We start from the raw sequence: 14488 nt of genomic DNA, 5'->3' as shown, positions 1-14488 counted from the left end.
CTTACAGAGGCGACCTCGGGGGGAACTGGAGGGTGGGTGTGGGTGTGGCTTCTGTAATGATATCGTCCCGCCACTATGGGTCAGGACAGTGTCCTTCTAGTTTGGTAAGAGCTTTTGAGACCCACTCCTAAAACAACTGCAACACCCATCTTTAATGCTGCTGTCACATGCTTCCACCTCATCATCATTAGTTTAAAATCTGCATTCAAAACAAAGCAATGCTTTAATATTTAGTATACTTGTCATGCGATTTCTTTAGCAAATCATATAAGGAGGAATTTATGTTGATGAAAAGCCTCTGGCACGTTTGAAAGACTTTATATTTTGGAGCTTTTTTAAATTTATTAATATTATTCAATGTATTTTTGTCAAATTATTGCAGTTCAGATTTTTCCCCAACCTCACTGCAGACTGCGCACCAATGTCAGTGTGTGTACCAGTCGTTGCCATCTACCCATTTGCTTGTTTTGCTTCTAATGTGCTTGATCAAACACATCTACATCCAATGACAGGTCTAACGTCAAGGCTCCTGGCGTGACAGACGAGTCTGTCAAATCCACCTGCCTCTCTCCTCCCGTCTGTTGATTTAGTATCTCCAAGCCCCGAGGCAGACATTTTCTCTTTCTTTCTGGCGTCTTGACCCCCTCTCCTGGCCCTGTCCGGGGCCCTTGGCTAAGGCACCATGTTATTTACTGCCCAGAGAGCTCTGTGTGCAGAGAGTCAACACAGCATGGCTGGTTGAGCAAGGGAGCAACCTGCTGCTCACTCTCACATACACATCCACGGATGCGCGCAAACACACACACACATGTAGTCATGTGACAGTCCCAGGGGGCTGGCAGAGATGTTTACCCGCGCAACAATCACTACACACGGTAGAATTGAGAGCCATGGACGGAGAGACAAACAGACACAGACATCCATAACCTCAGCGACTATAACCTGCCAGCGGTTTCAAGCTGTTACAACAGAACAGGAAATGTGAAGCTATGGGTTTGATGACGTGACAGTGCAAACACCCACGAAGGCTACGGAAAGTTTACCGTGACAAGACATGACAGCATTCACTCAGGTGAACTTTACAGTCAGGTGGACTCACCTGGGAACATATCCTTAGGTTGACTGAGCTCTGTGAGGACATTCTGAGAGTAGGTGGTTTAATCTGACGTCTGACCTGCACATGTTTGATGAATGAAGAGAGATTCAGGCTAAGGATGTGTATGTCGCCCAATGACCTAAAACTATTTTGACAACATTTCCTAAAAAGGTTGACTGAAGACAAAAACAAGTACAATGCCTCGCAGTTGGCAACAAACTATCCCCTCAGGGATATGTTTCTCAAACCTCCAGCTGAGATCAAAAGACTTGTACACTCGTTTCTGATCAGTCCAGAAATTTCGGCAGTTTTACAACACAAAAAAACTGTTTTCAAGTGCTCTTGAAAGGTTCATGTCTTAAGATCTAAAAGCAGTGAAATTCCTTGTCCAAATCCCCTCCTTCCTCTCGGTAATTATAGCCTCCCAGCTGACAAAGTACAGGTCTGTTGTGTTTTTCTTTGCCTCCTCGGATACAACAGGTGAAGCGAGGCCTCTGTTTGCTGGGCTGGATGCCAGTCTCTTTCTGGTTCTGCTACCCAATTACATAATATCCTTTCCTGGGACAACAAAAAAAAAAAAACACCTGGGGAGTGAAGGAGAAACAGTCCTATTTCTTAAAAAATGTACCGTCCAGAAAATCTCGTAAGAAGGAAGATATTTTCTTTGCATCACTGATAATTTGTAACCTTGTACAACAGGCTGAGTACAGCATCCTGCACAAGAAAAACAGAATGTTCCCCTTTATGAAATCCTGAGGGAAAAGTCTGCCATAGTAAACTTGGTGAGGATGATTTATTTAGAAGAGTACAGATGATTTGATAAATTGAAAACTGGGTTGACTTTGGATTGGAAATAGGGGTGAGAGGGAGGATGAGGGAGCAGGGTGTGAGGGATGTGAATGTGATGCAAGGAGGACTGGGATCAATCTTTTATCACTGCAGTGTGCTTTCATCCCTAATGGATCCGACATGAGCAGAGCACAGCACTACCTTCCGTCACATTGCACAGGCAGGGGAAGGACGCACGGAAAGAACAAGAGGGAGCGAGAGAGGTAGACGGAGCAACACGTGAGAAAGAATGAAGAGAGGGAGGGAGAAAGTGGCTCGAACCACCTTCCCGAAAATAATCGCAACCCCAAACATGCAAACATATTATTTCGCAGACATGCTGTCACAGAGTTTCCAATTACCTCTGGCCCTGAGTGCATCCGCAGGAGTTGGGGAAAAAACACTTCTGATAAGGAGGGCGAGAAATTAAGTCACTTCACAGCATGAAGAATGACTTTGAAAATTCCCATCAAGACTCCCAAGAGATATCTCAGTGTGCATGGGTGGACTTGCCTTCCTTGCCATGCGAGCGGAGTGACAGACAGACATACTGACAGGGACACAGACAGACAGAGAGACAGACAGACAGACTATTCTAGAAGAAGAGGAGAGTCCATCTGTGTATTCGAGCAGTGAAAGAGCAGTAAAAATAACATTGCGCAGAACAAGGCACGACGACTCTCAGAGGACACTCTGCTCTCTCCATGCTGAACAGGCTCATTCATGTGATAGAAAATAAGAAATATCTAGGCAGTGAGGGAGACACAAAAAGGAAGGGGAGAGAAAAGAAGTGCTAACTAAACAAGGCTGGCAAGAAAGTTGAAAGTTTTATAATGTGTTCAGACTGCTGGCAGCCACATAATTATCCTGCCATCTGATAGTTGCTTTAAGTAGGATATCTTTAGTGCTTCAAAGAGAGGAGACATTTAGCAGCACATTATATCACCACTGCTCTGCGCTGTCCATCAAGTAACTGATGCAAACATACTCAACTTCCTACATTTTACTAGTTCCAGGTAATAAATAGGCTTAGGACAACTGGTTTCTCAGGAAGTGCGTGGTATGCAGAATGAGTATCAGCACCTGACACAGGTCAACTGGGACTAATGGCTAACTTCCACTGCATGGTTCGGCTCGACACGATTCATTTTTAGAACCAGGTGCTTCTCTCTATTTCGATCTCCACAGCAGGTAGTACCTCCTCAGTGTAGGTGGGATTCCCAGCTGACGCCATAACGACACCAAGTAAAACTGCCATGACATCATCTTCAAGGTGACAACCAATGAATCCTTTCGTAGATACCCTATCAGAGGAACTTGTGCGCGTAGTGGACGGTGTAGTTTTACAGGCTGTAATTTTATCTGGGTGAATAACTACCAACTTTTGCTGTTTAATAAAAAGGACAGGTTCATATCAAGCCGCAACCTCCATAGCTGAAGCAAACACAGATGTGCCAAAAAAAAACCACTTGAGGCTGGCTCCAGAAGCCAGTCAACCCCCCATGTTAAAATGCCCAACTTTCCAATAGAAACAAACAGCCTGGTCCAAAAAAATGGTTTCAGTCTGTATAGCTAGGGGATTTTCATATAACTCACCATATAAATTTTATTAAGGCTTAAAGTTACACATAATTATGCGTGGGCCGCTTTTAGTGATAGGCTGCCTGCCAATAGTGTCCTCGGCTTCTTAGTCAGATCAGCCTCTCGCCCAAACATGGGCATTTCTTGCTCCAAAAACCCAAGATGACAATAGCCAAAATACTGAACTTGAGGCTTCAAATAGGAGTCCACCAACCAATGGGCAACGTCACAGCAGCTCCATCCATTATTTTTCCAGTCTATGGTTTGTACAGGATGTCCCGTGTTGCCAAGTGACGATCATCTCTGACCAATCAGTAATTTGCAGTGTTATAACTCCACCTTCTAGTATCAGCTCAGTTTGTTTTGAACCTCAACTGAGGTGATACCAAAGAAAGTGTCTGGTACCAGGTACTATCTACAGCTTTTGCTACATGAAACCAAAACAGAGTGAGCTGAGTTGTTCAGAGCCGTGCTGTACCATGCTGTGGAAACAAGTGTTACCAAGTGCAGGTGCATGTAACTGAAAAAAGAGGTAACAATTAAATGGGATTACTGGAACTAAACTAACTGAATGGGAGCCAAGTTAAATTAATAACATATGCTTGTGTCAACATTGTCCATTTGGTTCTTTCCCCCACAACAATTCATTATAATGACATTATCTCTCTGGAACCAAGTTCACCGTGTGCAACACACAAACAGAGATAACACATGAGGTATAAACTGTGTAACTCCCACAGTCAGTCAGGAACAAAAATAATCACTTCCCGAGGGGGGGTTGAGGGGGAGGGATGTGAGGAGTGAGGGGTTTCCAATCGATGGCCCCGATTGGATAACAAATACAGCCTGCTAATGAGCTCCAAGTTCCACTATCTGACACATACCATGCTGGCAAATGTTAAATAAGATGCTAGCCATGCATAACGATGAGTCAATGTTTAGATAGGCTTAGAGTGGTTTGGTGCATTAGTGTTGGCATTTGAGATGTGTAGCATGTTAACAGTTAAATGAGATAGGAACACGCAGCGAGCGAGCTGAACTCTGCTTGTGCCCTCCATAAATTAATCTTTAATCCTACAGTGGTAAAAGGAGCAGCCTGTGTGATGGGAGACCTGTGCAAGAGATAGTCTGCACTTGTCTCATAGTTCCAACACACAAAAACGTGCACACAGAGGCCGGCTCTCTGACTCACACTGGGAGTATTTAAAGCACACACACAAAAAGGAAATACACAAAAAAAAAAGTGAAAAAGCACGAGTGCCCAAAGAGTGGAGTTTCACCCAAACAGGTTTGAGTCCTTTTGTTCCATACTTGGGTGGCGGGTCTTGTGTCAACAGGTACATGTAATGACACAGCTCGGCTCCCCAAAGACGCAACACAAGATTCTCTTTGTTTCTCTGCCACTCACAAAAAATACACACACACACACTCTGGCACTTATTAATAATAATAGCTGTCTTTACACACATGCTGGGGCACACAGCAAAGCCACAGACAAATTGGCTGACTTCAGAGAAACTTCACGACGCTGACATTCAAACAGGCAAGGACACATTCACACAATCCCCAAAAGAAGCTCTTACACTCACCAAGTGAGAGGATCTCCTCCTTCTGTTCTTTGTCTTTATGTCCTCTGTCTGTTTACTGATTTTCTGTCTCTTTGCCTTACTCGGGGAAATCCTTTACTTCTGGCAGAGCAGCAGAGCCGGTTGTGCGGCTGGTGTGCGAGGCAGCGAGTGTGTGGCTGTGTGTGAGAGAGAAGCGTGCGAGTCCAGAGTCCGGAGGTCAGAGGCAGCCGGACGTGTTCGCGGAGAGATTTAAAAGGATGTCGCGACTCCTCCGCTGTATCTTACTGCCTTCGCCTTGCTTGCTGCCTCAGGAATGCACTTCTCCTGGGTGTCCTTACCACAGCCAAGATCTGAGAGACTGCCAGGCTTCTCTCTCACTCTCTGTCTACACCCCTCCTCCTTCTCTCTGTCTCTCACCCACACAGAAACACACCCTCTCCCTCTCTCTCTCCCCACCCTTTCTTGCCGTGCTGACAGATCAGGTACCTCCCCCTTTTCAGGTATCTGAAAGCGGGTTTTCGGCTTTGTCATTCTCTCTCTATATCAATTTTCTCAGTTACTCTCTTTGTATTCTACATTCCTGAATGACACAAAAGGCTGCTTGGAAGAAAGTGACGCGATAAGACCAGAATAAACCTGAAACTCTTTGCATGCATGTGTATTTACATATGAGTCTCCACTGTTTGTACAATCTATAACTTCAGGCATTAGACATCCACCCTCTGGCCTCCAGTCACATGAACAGCTGATTACACAAATGAGTCTGTCAGGTGATTCTCTTCCTTTTCCTGGAATGAGGTCACAGTCCAGCAGACCAGGTGCAATTGGAGAGTGTGTGTGTCTGAGGTGGACAACGCCCTGTGGGAAAATGAGCGCATGAGTCAACCCAAATCTGACCACCCACGTCCAAAAAGCAACATATGTACAAAACAAAAGCCTTATCGATTATTACTACTCTACATTCATTTATCAGACTGTGCCACAGTCCTGAACCTTCTCTCCCCGCTGCTTCCCTCCCACACACAAACACAGAGCTAAGACATGCGTGACCAATGGGTCCGGCAGAATGGGTGGGAGCCCCTCGGCATGAGCTGACACCTTTTTTCTATTGATACCTCTCCTCTCACTGTCGTCACATCTTCCTAAATCTTACATTTGAACCATTATTAGCCTCTTTTTCTGCATAAAGTAAAAGCCTATGAGTCTGCAGACTGTGCGCATATGATAATGACAGTAAAATCACGTGAATAAGCACACAGCCAAGCAGTGCCTGCTGTTATCAGCTGTTACTGTAAGATTACCAAGTTTGTGCCACACTGTTGGTGTGCAAAATGAATATGCCCATGGGAAAAAAATACAATAAAAACTTTGCAGGTTTGTTTAATTAGGTTTTAAAACCGATACTAATATCAATATTTGACAATTTCACAATCTGCTAACTATATATGTATATCTGTGGATATCATTTTGCTTTTACAAATATCTAACACACACAAATGCTTTTGATGTCAATGCCCTATTTTTTTTTTTTTTTTTTTTTTTACACAGTGACCAGGATATGATCTGAGCACAACATTTGACAGCTGAGAAATTACCTTTTTGGTGCTCTCTGGTGGATAAATTATAAAGTCACTGTTTCTAAACAACCTCAAAAATGTCTCTGGCACTCTGATACACGCCATTACCGATATGTCCGTGATACGCCAATATTGGCCGATATCTCAATCGAGTTTTTATTTCAACCCAAATTTTTCACGTCCTTCTGGTTAAGTTATTTGTTTCGGCAAACATATCTACTTTTAGTCTCAGAATTTTTTACCATTTATTTGCAACTTTAATTTTATTTTCCATTTGTGAGCTGAGGATATTAGATGATGTTGAAACAAATGCTTGTCGCACAATAGTTAGAGTTTGGTGGCAAAAAGGTCCAGGAAGGGATTCAAAAAGTTTAAAAGACAGCCACACAAAAGTCAAAAGAAAACACGAAGCCAGCTGCAAAAACCCACTAGAACATTTCCTGCATAAAGCCATTGCAGCTATGATTCAGCGGCAGCAGGCCATCGACAATACCTACTTCGTCCTTGTGTTTACTTTGCCTTTATCTGACGTCAGATTGTATTCTGATCAGACTAATGAGGACATGCAGTCACAGCGCCTAATAACCAGTGTGCACATTGTATAAAGCAGATGTTCCAAAAATAGACGTCTTGGATTAATTGCATTAATTTGATGAATTAAATCATGCAAACAATAGACCACTGTGAAGAATGCCGCAGCTTTTAGCCAGGCTGAGTCACAGAGGCCCGCAGAGAGTCAGTTCACATCCATGTGAACCATTTCACTGTTCTGCCTATAAAGCAGAGCTTTTGGCACATCTAAGAGCTGTGTTGTCTGACAAATCACTTGTACCACACTCTGGAATAAAAGTGTGTGTGGGGGAGCCTCCTGAGGCATTGCTAAGGTACTGAGGGCCACAGTGAGAAGAGGCTGAGACGCCAAGGAAGAGTGACGCTTTAAAAGCAGCAAAGAAGTAAGTACACTTTATGGATCTTCAGTGGCCGTGTGCTTGTCCATCGTCAGACCCACGCCAAGTTAATTTAAAGGCTTTTTTCTTGTAAGACATGAATAATCAATGGTTAACAGGCGGCGAGTCCTCCTTATCGCTTTGAGTCTGAAGATGGAAGGACAACAGGGCTAAAATCAGAGTGGTGGGTGGGGGTATTGTGATGTGATGTGGAGGATTATCAGTCCAAAGCCTTCCAGACTTCTCTGACACCTTCCAGGCATTCCTCAGGGAACCTCCCACTGCTGTGCCTCCCTCATCCCACCCGCCCCTGTCAAACCCCACATATCATCCCTCCTTTTCTGCGTGACTCAAACATTCTTACAACCCCCTTTCCTCCCCCTCTTCCTCCTCCTCCAACCCTCCCTCTGCATTCAGCAAAGAAAGCTAAAGAAAACAAAGATGAGGTCTAAAAAGCTTTAAAACCTGCGCTTTCAGGAGAAATCCTCCCCAATTTTGTACTTCTTTACCATTTATCCACATTGCACAAAGGCTTAAAATGCACTCAACTACATACTCTGAATGGCTGTTTGACTGCTTTCAATCACCACCTACTACCAAGTTAATACCTCCACAAATGATAGTAGGTATAAATTTGTCCAAAGAGTAGTGAGCAAGCCATAACTCAGCCCAGACGAGACAGGAAGATGGCTTTCAGGTTGAGAAATAGACTGGTTGGGGCTGGCAACAGTTCAATAGGTTCTGTGGAGGAGAGCAGAGTGAGGGGAATACATGCTGATAGTGTCTTTGTTGGCCATTATTCACCAAGAATGAATAGCATTAAGTTGCTGCCATGGCTCACCCCTTCCCCTCTTCCCTGTTGAAACCCCCAACACTTCTTCTCTCCCTATTTATTCAGGCTTTCACCGAAAACGGCCTTCAACAGGTGGACAACAGGTCGGTCCGGACTAAAGCCTGGAGAGTGAATGGAATGAGAGCAGACTACGTTAGCTCTATTTTCAGAAGCCCAAACAAGTTACAAAATCCTGAACTTCGGTTGACGTCGGTTTTCATATTCATGGCGAGCGACGCAAGGTAGTAATGCTCTGTTTCTGCCAAACACGCCTAAGTATAGCATTGCTGTCTCATTATGGTCAGGCCAGCGCTGTTGCTCCAGGAGTGTAGCTATGTCTTGTGTGTCATTATGACAAGCGCGATGGCTTTCGCCAGCGAAGGTAATTGCACTGTTGAGACGTAAATATAGCGCATCCCACACCGTGGACGGACAAAGACTTTTGTTTTCCTCCCAGAAAACCTGGCTCAGGAGATGATTCATGTTTTGGAAGCAAGTGCATGTCACTATATCATCTCCGTACAAACAACAGCTGTATTGAAGATACATTGCAGAGGTGAAGCTGAGGACAATCAGATAACAGGGGAGTACAAAGTGAAAATGACAGGAAGAGAGGGTCAACTGGATCAACATATACACTGCTGGTAAACAAACTTTGCATTCCTCCAAACACAGGATAGAATGGACAACAGGAAAAAAAAACCACCTTAGCTTTTTTTTTTCTTTCTGGACACTCTTTAGATCGCACTAACGAAGCACATAAGAGATTCTCAGTGGGCTTTTAGCAGCTTCCAAGCTGTCAGGACTTTGGCCGCACTCCGGCACGACTCTTTCTCTCCCTTTTTATTCAGAACCAGCCCAGACTGGCTCAGGAGTAAGTAACCACCATTCAAAAAGCACTCCTACCTCTCACATGGCCTCGTGTTGCATTTTTGAGGGGCTATATGGAAAGCTATTTTTACAGAGGAAATACATTTGTACCTGAATCATAGGCTGCAACGTCGTCCTTCAGTGCTTTCAAGTGGTCATGTTGGAAGTGGCAAACTAGTGCTTCAGGATGTCTCAACTCCTTCCTTCATCCCCTCTGGCAATACCAGTTTGTTTCATCCTACCTCTAGATGTATAGTCATTCTCTGTCTCTTAAAGATAAGGCTGTACCATTAGTGTCACACTGTGCTGCTCGGTGCTGTTCTTATCAGTAAATGGAAATAGGCTACAGCGAGCCTGAGTGGTACAGAGAGAAAGAGGTGACTGCTGTGCGGACCTCAACTTTTCACTCATGCACAAAGTTGGATGGGATGTTGAAGATGGGCTTTTTCATTTGCCCCTGTGTCTTCCCATGTAGGAAGTGAGCGTGAGCCAGGGAACAAAACAAAGTCGACAAGACGCAACTACCAGTGACCCCTTCCATACAAGCCTCAACACCTAGCTGAGCCAGGGTCTGTGACATAAGTACATTTTAGAAGAGACATGTGACCGATGAAATACATTGTAATTGGCTGAAATACACGTGGGGAAGGCAGAATGCTTTGTGCAGTCTTGGCATGCCTCTTACCGGCACTTGAAAAAAATGTCAACAAAAGTTGCTTGCAGGGCTACAGAAAGAAAGAGGAGCTTTCCACTTCTGTGGAGGCAACAATACTCCTGGGTGTGTTTTGTAGTATCTTGTATCAACATTACATATCAATAAGTAAAGGAATGCAACCAAATCTAAAGGGAACTTCATTGTTGTAAATATTTTGTATAATAAATCAGCAAAATTATGAGGAAAAAGAGTTACTTTTCCTTTTTTTTGGCTGCTAGGTCAGTAAAAATATACAAAGGACCAGTAAAACTATATTCTACTGGCTAAGTGTGCCAGTGGGAAAAAATGTTGTGTTGGACATTGTGAGCTGAGGATCTTCGGGACAGAAAGGGAACCCAACCCACAGACTACAACCCTGGTCGCTGCACCCCATGTGCACTGACAGCAAGGAAACAAAGCCTGGGCAAGATGAGATATTGGCCTGTGGGGGGATTTGAACTGCAGACTTAATGATAATCTCGGTAAAAACAAAAGCCGGTGGAGAGGGGCACTGGATGCACAGGAAATGCAAGTTAGTGACAGGGGAGCAACTAGGTGGGAGCGGGTCAGGGGTCGGAGGTGAACAAAAGCTTAGTAAGCCCCGCGCAGAGTGAGGCAGAGGCCCCCGGACACACTCACTGACGCCCAGTCTGTCTGTCTACATGTCTCCGCCTCCAGTTTGTTTGCCTGACAATGTTTTCTTACATCTATTTGTCCAGTCTAAATGCTTTTTCGTTTGTCCTAGGTATATACTGAGACGTAACCCTCGCTTTTCTGTCCATTTATTCAAAATGCTGTTTACAATACTGGTCTATTCCACTCAGTGTCTGAGGGAAAGGGCTATCCAAACACCTGCAGGAAAAACAGCATTTAAAAGCTTTCACTGCACCGGGCCTGTCATCTCTTTCCTTCAATGGCTTTGCTGGATCAAAGGAAAGCTGTAGCTGTGTTATAGTAAGAAAGTCTTTTGTAGCTACAATTATGACCTATGAGCACACACAAACCGAGAAATGTATGCACGCATGCGTAAACGCAGACAGACATGACGACAGCAGTGTATAATTGAGTTCTCTAATCATACCATTCTAACAACAGACATTTTAGAGTTGAAGCAGAGGATACATGCATAACGGATTCAGCAGAGCTTCAAGTACAGACACTTGAGGACCTGTTGAATTTTAACGAGGCCGGTGAGACTGCCATCGCAATCTTTATTGGGGTAGTGGAGGGTCGGAGTGTGTACTGGAGTGGGCATGGGCATGAGACTGAATTAATGACGTGTGTGTATGTGTGTGTGTGTCGGTGGATATGCCAGATTACTAATCAGCGCTTAGACAAAGGCCATATGTGTGCAAGTCTGTGCATCTCTCCCACATATCTCCCACATATTGCCCTCCACGTCTGCGTAAAAACCGTATCAGCAGGAATGTCAGGATTGTCGGGTCAGCAGTGGTGACATCATGGCAGCCCGTCAGAAGCAACAACAAGGCCTCAGCGCCAGTTTCCTCCTGGTTGCATCAGCTACGCGATACCAAGGCTGGTGGATCAATGACACACACACTCCAGCCCTGCTTCCTGCTCACTTTATGAGTTTTCAAACGTTCAATGCAGACAAGCAATTGGTATGTCTAAAACATCATATTCCTTAAAATTTTTCATTTCCACACCGTCTGACCGTGCAGCCTTAAATCAAATATATATGCCAGCAGGTAACAAGAGACTTGAAATGGTAAATGGTCAAATTTGTGGACTCAAACGTAAGTTGACTCTTTCATTTCAACAAGTCCTGATGCATGATCTTACACCAAACATGGGCTTTTAATGAGCCTGCACTCTTCACCTGCTTGAGGTGCTCTAAGGTCAACAAGCCAGACATAAATGGTTTTATTGTTTACAAAGAGACAAAAGTATAGCCTGAGGGGAGGCTAGAGAAAGTTATGCATATGGACTTTGGTGGCTATTTATTTAATATATATTATCTTATAAGCAGCAAAAATCAGCAAACCTAACCAGCCCAACATGTATGACCACATTATTCCTCCAAGAATCAGTCACAAACTCTTCTTTCATGTGTCCCTTGTCAATGTGAGGGGTCAAGTGTCAGCTAACAGATGTTAGTGCGTGGTTGTGTGGAGTGTGAGTGTGTATGTGCAAAGGATCCTTCAGGTCATCAGATAAAGTGCACCTGAGGGAGGGGCAGGGAGCCTGTTTTTTCGTGTTGCCACAGTAACCCAATACAGACGCGACCACCTGGTTGGTGGAGCCTGACAAGGGGTGCACAGAGGGCACCACTTCAGGACGGTAGCCATGCCAGAAAATCCTCACAAAGTGGCCCGATTCCCAAACACAACCCGAGCGGAGAGCGCACACAGCTGTTGAATCTTTCATGGAACATAAAAAGGAACTAAGCCTACTGTGCAGCTCTTATTACTGCGGAGAAATAACTTCTCGGCCCATCTTGACCGAGTTATCTACACATGGTTTTAGTCACAGTCTATCCTGTTGGACATTCAAAAAGCCATGCCAAGGCCAACAGTGGTTATTCACTGGTTATTCAAGTGCCATACCATAACAAATGTAGAAAATGTGTCCCAGACACACACGCTCAGCAGTAATCACAGTACATGATCATACTGGGGCTGAGAGAGATTTCTCAATGATTCGTCATCATTTAACATCACTTAATCTGATAACATATGGTCACAGGGTTAAGCAGGCATTTTCTAAACATGTCAAATGATGTTACCGTGATGACGAACACAACTGATAAGAGCAACTGTCACATAAACAGAGACTGACTTAAATCTTATTTTAAAACAAAAAGTAATTGTTCAATCAAGGACTAACTACTAATCACCTGGCTTCTCTGTTTACTCTTTATGATTTTTGCAGTATTAAAAAGAAGTTCAGCTGTGTGTTCAACTAAAAAAACAACAACAACAAAAGTGTAAACTTAGTGGGGGAAAAAGCACTTAAATCTCAACAAACAAGGCCATTTGTTTCACTCACCTCCCACAGTCTAATGGTCTCTGTGACTGCCTGCCCGCTGAAAAAGGAGAAGAAGGAGAGGAGGAAGAGCTAACACAACCCCGTCCCTGTCTGTGTGTGTCGTGCTCACGGGCTACCTGATCCAGCACAGCCTGTGGAAGAGACAGAGTGACAGAGAGAGAGACCGGCTCAGAGCAGTGCAGAGGGGAGGGAGGGGGCAGCTGCAGAGAAAAGTGAAGTGGTGCCGCCATTCCCCGTCACCCGGGAAACCAACGCTCTTTCAAAGAAAACCAGCCAATGGAAAACACCGGCAATTGTGTTCAGACAAAAAGTCACATGACTGCCAAAACACCACTCCCTTTACACTGAGTGAGAAGGGAAGAAGAAAAAAGACGTATGGTGTTGGGGGGTGGAGGGTGATGAAGATGGAGGATATAAACAGGCGAGGACAAAAAAGAGAAAATGAGAAATAAAAGTGAAGTAAATCACATAGTGATAGAGGACTTGAGTTGGGTTTCAAGGGCAGGGAGTAGGTCACCAGGCCTGACTTCATCCCGTAACTGCCTGCAAGAAGGAACAAACTATTTCCACCTCATCTTCCTCGCAGCCCTATCTTCACAGCAGCTCTTGACCAAACAGGTTGGCTGTAGCCTATTTCTGTTTGCTAAGAGGAACAATGCTGAGTAGCACAGTGTGACACTAATGGTACAGCTCTATCTCCAGCTGGCACACTCAGACATCACCTATCTACTTCCATATTAGGCTATTTATATAGAGCGTACAAGGCATTCAAAGTTCCTTCCCTACGCTGTGTTCAACCAATATAGTATTGATCATCACTCTATAACTAAAAGCACTTTTATAATCTACCTTTGTGTCAATGGTTAATTTGGCAGATAATGTTACATGCTAGGGTTCATGTCATAATAAACTGATCAACTGTGATGTGTCATTTGTTTCCATAGGCTGTAAAAATGATGGTTAAAGCTACAGTGACGTCACCCACTGATTTGTGCACTCCTGTTTTGAAGCCTCGGGTTTGGCATTTTGGCCCTCAAACCTTAGACCCTCTATTAGGTACACATGCTGTCCACGTTACAAATCGCAAATGCATCTGTCAATTAAACTCCATCTTACCATCACTCACAACAGGACCCAAAGATACTTTAAGCCTGCACTTTGCTTACAATCCACCTTCTTTCCAAAACAGTATCATTCTTTAGATTCAGAGTTGCTGCTGACCGTCATCAAAAATGCCTGCCTTCAAACCACCCCCTGTGCACAGCAGAGGTCAGAGCTCAAATGGAGCCAGCAAAGTGACTTCCTCTGCCATTAGCAGCGATGCAGAAATCCCTTTGCAGGTTGACTAATTTGATTCAGTATTATTAGGCAGCCGAGGAGAGACCTGAAAATGCAAGTGCATAGTATAAGTAATTTTATCATCCTATCCCCTATCAATTTTTACTCCCCTAAAATTATCCTTCGAGCCTCAGGCTGGTCCTACTCA

The 14488-nt window shown here is 44.3% G+C and overlaps 1 protein-coding gene across 3 annotated transcripts in view; it reads right to left on the bottom strand.

Annotated features, from left to right (window-relative positions):
• The window catches only part of rassf7a (Ras association domain family member 7a), a 35118-nt gene that overhangs the window by 17138 nt on the left and 3492 nt on the right, over positions 1–14488 (bottom strand). Inside the window, exon 2 of one of the 3 annotated variants that reach the window (XM_049573783.1) lies at positions 13003–13133. The exons of 1 other annotated variant lie outside the window; for it this stretch is intronic. The gene's annotated coding sequence lies outside the window, so the exon portion shown is untranslated. Of the gene's footprint in view, positions 1–5094; positions 5480–13002; positions 13134–14488 lie in introns of those variants that run through there. One more of the 3 variants, XM_049573782.1, reaches the window with a different exon arrangement.

The sequence above is a fragment of the Epinephelus fuscoguttatus genome, linkage group LG4 (genome assembly GCF_011397635.1).
Source record: "Epinephelus fuscoguttatus linkage group LG4, E.fuscoguttatus.final_Chr_v1".
Taxonomy (NCBI): Eukaryota; Metazoa; Chordata; class Actinopteri; order Perciformes; family Serranidae; genus Epinephelus; species Epinephelus fuscoguttatus.
The sequence above is the reverse complement of the archived record's forward strand: the minus strand, read 5'-3'. Positions and strand labels throughout refer to the sequence as shown.